This window comes from Phaseolus vulgaris, chromosome 10, assembly GCF_051622355.1.
Source record: "Phaseolus vulgaris cultivar YP4 chromosome 10, ASM5162235v1, whole genome shotgun sequence".
Lineage (NCBI taxonomy): Eukaryota > Viridiplantae > Streptophyta > Magnoliopsida > Fabales > Fabaceae > Phaseolus > Phaseolus vulgaris.
This window is the reverse complement of record NC_143507.1, coordinates 12,315,958-12,321,957: the sequence shown is the minus strand read 5'-3', so window position 1 is coordinate 12,321,957 and position 6,000 is coordinate 12,315,958.

Below are 6,000 nucleotides of genomic sequence, written 5' to 3'. Positions count from 1 at the left end.
TAATATGTAAACATTTATATTTAAATTTATATTTCAATTAAACTTAATAAAATAAGAGAGAGAGAAAATCACTGATACTGCAAAATAATTTCAGACAAACATCTTATCACAACCATTAACTATGATAATTTATCTTAGGGTTTTTGGTTTATAATTGAGTTGTTAGCGCATCACTGTTAAACTTCAAAAATAATTTAGAAGAATATGTAAAAAAAAATTAAATTTTTTATATAATATATAAATGTGTGTAAATTTTATCTTATAAATTGATTGTATAAAGTTGAGTTAGACTCAAATTTATCTTTTAATATAATATCAAAGTTATTTAAAAATTATTCTAATGAAAGTTTTTTGAACTTATCAAGTCATTTGTAAGTTTTCCGATCACTCATAAATATATAATTTTTTTATTAACAATAAAAATTAATAAATATGATCCACTTTAGAGTACTTCAACTCTTACAAAAGAGTACATTAGACACTAACTAAGTCCAGTTGTATATAAAAAAAAACACAATATTCTTCATATCGATCTCAATCAAATTTCCAATCACCACCCAAAAACTGCATGGTTACATGAATCACAAATCCCTACTTAACACATCTTTCAATTATAAAACAATAATGATTAAATATATAGTCTCACGCATGAGTTAGAGGATCTCGACGTAAGAGATGTGTGTTAAAGATTCTACATCAACTAGGACACGAACATCTCATAATGGAAATTTCACTTTATAAATTAAAATTTCACAAGGTTAAATTAAATTTAAAATTCATTTTTTAATAAATACAACTTATATATATGTAGATTTATAATTATTTAAACACATAATTTTGTTTAAAAAAATAAATAACTTATACACATATATATTTGATGCATACGAATAAGCTTTGCAAAAGCTCTTTCTAGTGCCAAAATAATTAATCTTTTGTTATAGGTGAGATACTTCTCTACAACAAGCAAAATGGGCATTATATTCAGACTGTGAAAGTTTTGGTTACCTCAATCTGTGAGTATTATTATGCAAAACCCTAGCTACCAGTCAAAGTGGGTTTAGTTAAGAATGTTGCATGATCAAGTTTTCCTGTATTGAAAGCGACCCTTCTCCTACCTGGAGTCTCTCAATCATCAAACGAATGGTTAATGAACCAATAATGGTGGTAAGACTCTGAGGCTGAGGCCAAGGGAAGCCATTATTAATGCATCTCAGACAAAAATAGATTTTCCATATTCTTATCAATTCGTTTAGCATGACAAAGGTAATCTGTATATTAATTAGTTCCAAAAAATTGGCTAGAGACAATAAAATGAATGGTTTCTCATCCACAAGTTTTGAGAAGCAATGTTCTTGCTATCTCTGAATTAAATTTTTGTGGGCTTCACATATATGCCAATTATTGAAATGTACGTGTATGTGACTTGGAGAATGTCCAAAATCCGTGTACTAAAGAATTTTCTACACGTAGTTGGATCCAACTGGTGATTTTAATTGCATGGCTGCCTCTATACATGGAATCATTGTCCTTTTAGCTATTTTAATTTAATCGAAAGCAAATAAGGATCACATTGTTAGGTGTGGCAGAAATATTTGGGACCTAGGATTGGCTCCACACCAACCCAACCGTGACAAATTTAATGACGGATTTGATTGATGTAGTACATAGTTGTGTGTGTGTTCATCAAATCCACTTGGTTCTTCCACGTTAAATTGTGTTAATTGTGACTTGGGAACGAGCACATCACATGATTTTCTCATTTCATCGTCTTATTTTAGGGAAGGGATGCATTTAGTACTTGTAAAGTTATAATGGCTTGTATTGAAAATATTGAAGTAGGTTAATGATTCAATTTAGTGCTGTTTTTTGGTGCGATGTTTGTTTAAGGAACTTTTTTTGGTTGGAAGCTATGTACCTAGATTTGGATTTAAATGAGTTGAACGTGTAGATTTATATATTAGTGCAATTTTGTGTAATAAATTGAAGCTAGGGGGATTTATAGCTATAATTCATATTAATATAGTGCACGCACATCATTATTATATTAGAAGGACTAAAATAAAATAAAAATGATAGGAGTTGGGAAAAGAAATACAAGGACAAAAAAAAGAAGTAATAATATATTTCTAGGTACTAACAAAAAACTTATATTTAAATATAATGCATATACATTTGATTTAATATAACATGAATATAGATTTAGAAAAAAGATGAATCATTATTTAAACAAAATATATATTTTAATTGACTTAAAAGTAAATTACTTACGGGCAACGAAAACAAGGCATAATTGACTTTAAACTAATATTTTATTTGTTGGTACTAACAAATAGTTTTTTTTAAAGCTTGGAATTTTTTTATTGAAAATGACTTTTTAGAAAACCTAAATCTTGATCTTTTTTTACCAAAGAAAACTTTCTAAAAGGTCTAAATATGGTAATACATCATAGGCTCCACTAGGTTATCTTTTTATGGTAGCTAAGTTTTAGACTCTTGAGAGAAAATTTGGCCTCTTTCCTTCCAAATCTATAATGAATAATGATAAAAGAAACAGGAAAAATGATGAGTGTGTAAAAGTTGAGTGAGAAAAAAAAAACGAGTTTGATGAATTGATAATTTGTGTGTATTTGTTAGTGCCGAAGGTGTTTTTTTTTTTTTCCTTTGTGAAGTACGTGTTAGAGAGGACATGAACTGTCTATGTGATGAGTGAAAAGAAAATGAATTGTTTATATAATGTGTGATTGACCATAAGGTATCGAACTAGGAAATAAAGTTGACAAAGTAGAGAGAGTGCAATAATTTCCTAGTTATTTAATTTTGTTTATTTTATATTATTATAAAATAGAACATAGATGAATAAAAGAAAACAGAGATACACAAAAGAGTAAAAGGAAAGTAAAGGATATGAGAATGAATATGTATTCTATTATTTCATGAAATTAAAACAAATAATCTGAATATATACAAGCAGTACACTCATTATAAGTCTAATTAAGGACAAAAAGAATCAATCAATAAATACTAGAATAATAACAGACAAAGACAAAATAAAGGTTATCCACCTCTATAAAGAAAAACGAACTAAGAATTAGAAAAGACATAATTAATATTAGCATTCTTCTATAACTCTTGTATTCATATTCTTTAATACCCTCACAAGCTGGGCAACAAATATTGATGAGACCCAGCTTGGAACAAATACTATTGAAAGACTGAGGACTTAAAGTTTTGGTATAAATGTCAGCTAGTTGTTTTGTGGTGGAAATGGGAAGCAAATGGATGAGACCCTTCTTTAATCATTCCCTAACAACGTGACAATCTATTTCTATATGTTTCGTACGCTCGTGAAACAGTGAATTAGCTGCAATGTATCTTGCTGAGTCTTTATCACAATATAAAATAGATGTTTGCTCAAAAGGAACTTTGAAATCTTAAAAAGGATAAGTTACCCATTGAATTTCACACGTAACAGTGGTCATTGCCCTCTATTCAGCTTCACAAGAACTCTTCCGTATTGTTCGTTGCTTCTTTGATTTCCAGGATCTGAGAGAATTCCCAAGATACACATTAAAACCAGTCACTGATTGTCTTGAATCACTGCATGTGCCCCCAATCACTATCATAAAAGGCTTTGAGGTGAGCATAAGTGTTGGAAGAGAAAAATAAACCAAGACTTGGAACTCCTTTAATATATTCGAGAATTCTAATCGTTGTAGTATAGTGAGCAATTGTGGGCTTAGCAAGAAACTGAGAAAGTTGTTGCACATGAAATGTTATGTCAGGTCGGGTATTAGTGAGATACATAAGCCTTCCAATCAATCTTTTGTAGGCTTGAATATCTGTGAAAGGAACACTTCTAGTAGAAGAGAATTTTTCATGATTATCAATAGGACTCAGTGCAGGTTTGCAGGATAAAAGACCTGCATCTTTTAACAATTCCAATGCATATTTCATTTGATTCACCATTACTCCTTTCTTACTTCTTGCTACTTCTAGACCAAGAAAATATCTTAAATCCCCAAGATCCTTAATCTTGAATGTTTGATTCAAGGCTTTTTAATTTGAGCAATCTCTTCTTTATCATTTCGTGCCAATATTATATCATCCACATACACCAATAATGTTGTAAAAGATCCTTCAAAAGAATTAATGAACAAGGAATGATCATTCATAAATTGAGTATATCCCATAGAAAGCAAAAAGGATGACAGTTTGGTAAATCACTATGTTGGCTTGCTTAAGGCCATATAAAGCCGTTTTTAGTTTACAAACTTTTCCTGGTCGAATAGAAGTCAATCCAGGAGGAGCAACCATGTATACATCTTCTTTCAAATCTCCATGTAAAAAGGCATTGTTTATGTCTAATTGTTTCAATTCACAATTATAAATAGAAGCTAGAGAAAGAAGCAACCTTATAGTGGTCATCTTTGCTACTGGAGAGAAAGTATCAAGGTAGTCAATGCCTTATGTTTGTGTGTATCCTTTTTCCACTAACCTTGCTTTATACCTTTCACTTGTCCCATCATCCTTATATTTTATTTTGAATACCCATTTGCACCCTATGGCAGCTTTTTCCTTAGGCATAAGAGTAGTCTCTCAAGTTTGATTTGACTCTAAAGCAGATATCTCACATTGTATAGTTTTTCTCCAACAGTCATGTTTCACAACTTCAAAATAAGTGTTTGGCTCAACATGCGAAGAAAGAAACATAACAAAAGATGTGTAAGAAGGTGATAAATTGTTATAAGACAAAAGAAAACTCAAAGGATATTTAATTCTTGAAGATGTATTGGAAATATTAAGATTACAATGATAATCCTTTAAATACTCAGGTGGTCTTTTTATTCTTGTACTCATTCGGAAAGATTGATCTGATTCAGAATTTTGTTTTATGTCATGATCTTCATTGAGATTTTGGTCTATATAGGAACAAACTTCTTCTAGAACCTCAATGTGTGAAACAGTTATTATTACTGTTATTTTCAGCATTATCACAAGGTGCAAGAATGGCTTGTGATGGCTGACTCAAAATAGGTTGATTTTCAGTAAAAAAGAAATTGATCATAAATACTGAGACTGTTAGTTTTATTGTTAGTATCTTGAAATATTTGATATGGAAAAACATGTTCATAAAAGACAACATCCCTAGACACAAAAAATTCTCTTGATTGAATATTCAACAAAAGATATCATTTTGTCTCCCTTTAAAAACCAATAAAAACACATTTTGATGTCCTTGGATCAATTTTTCTTCTATTTGTTGACAAAGTGCTAGCATAACATAAAGAACCAAACACCTTTAATCCATTAAAATATGCTTCATTTTTGAAAAGCATTTCATGAGGAGAAGTAGTTTGAAACAGGTGTGAGAAGCATGTTTATAATATGTGCAACATGTATCAAAGAATATGACCAATAACTTTTGGGTAAACAAGATTGTATTATGAGAGCTCTTGCTACATTTAATAAATGATCATGTAGTTCTTTCAACTATACTATTTTGTTGTGGAGTATTGACACATGATGTTTGATGTACTATTCCTTTATTGACAAAGAAATTGGTCATAAAAAAATTAGTCCCATTATCACTTCTTATTATTTGTATTGCTGTCTCAAATTGTGTTTGAACAAAAACAACAAAATTTTTCAAAACCTTGACATTTTCATATTTTTGTTTTGAAGGAAACACCCATGTGTACCTCGAATAGTCATCAACTATGGTCCAAAAATATTTATGACCATGAATTGAAGGTATTGAGTTTGATCCCCAAATATCTACATGAATCAAATCAAAACATTTTTTATTTATTTAGATGTACTAATAGGAAATGAAAGTCTTTTTTACTTTGCAAAATAAAAGACATCACAAACAAAGATTTTTTATATTTAACAAAAGGAAATTTATTCTTGAGAACATCAATACATGTATTTGAAAAATGACCTAATCAAAAATGTCAAAGGGTTTCTGGATCACTAACACTGACATTAACAATATTGATG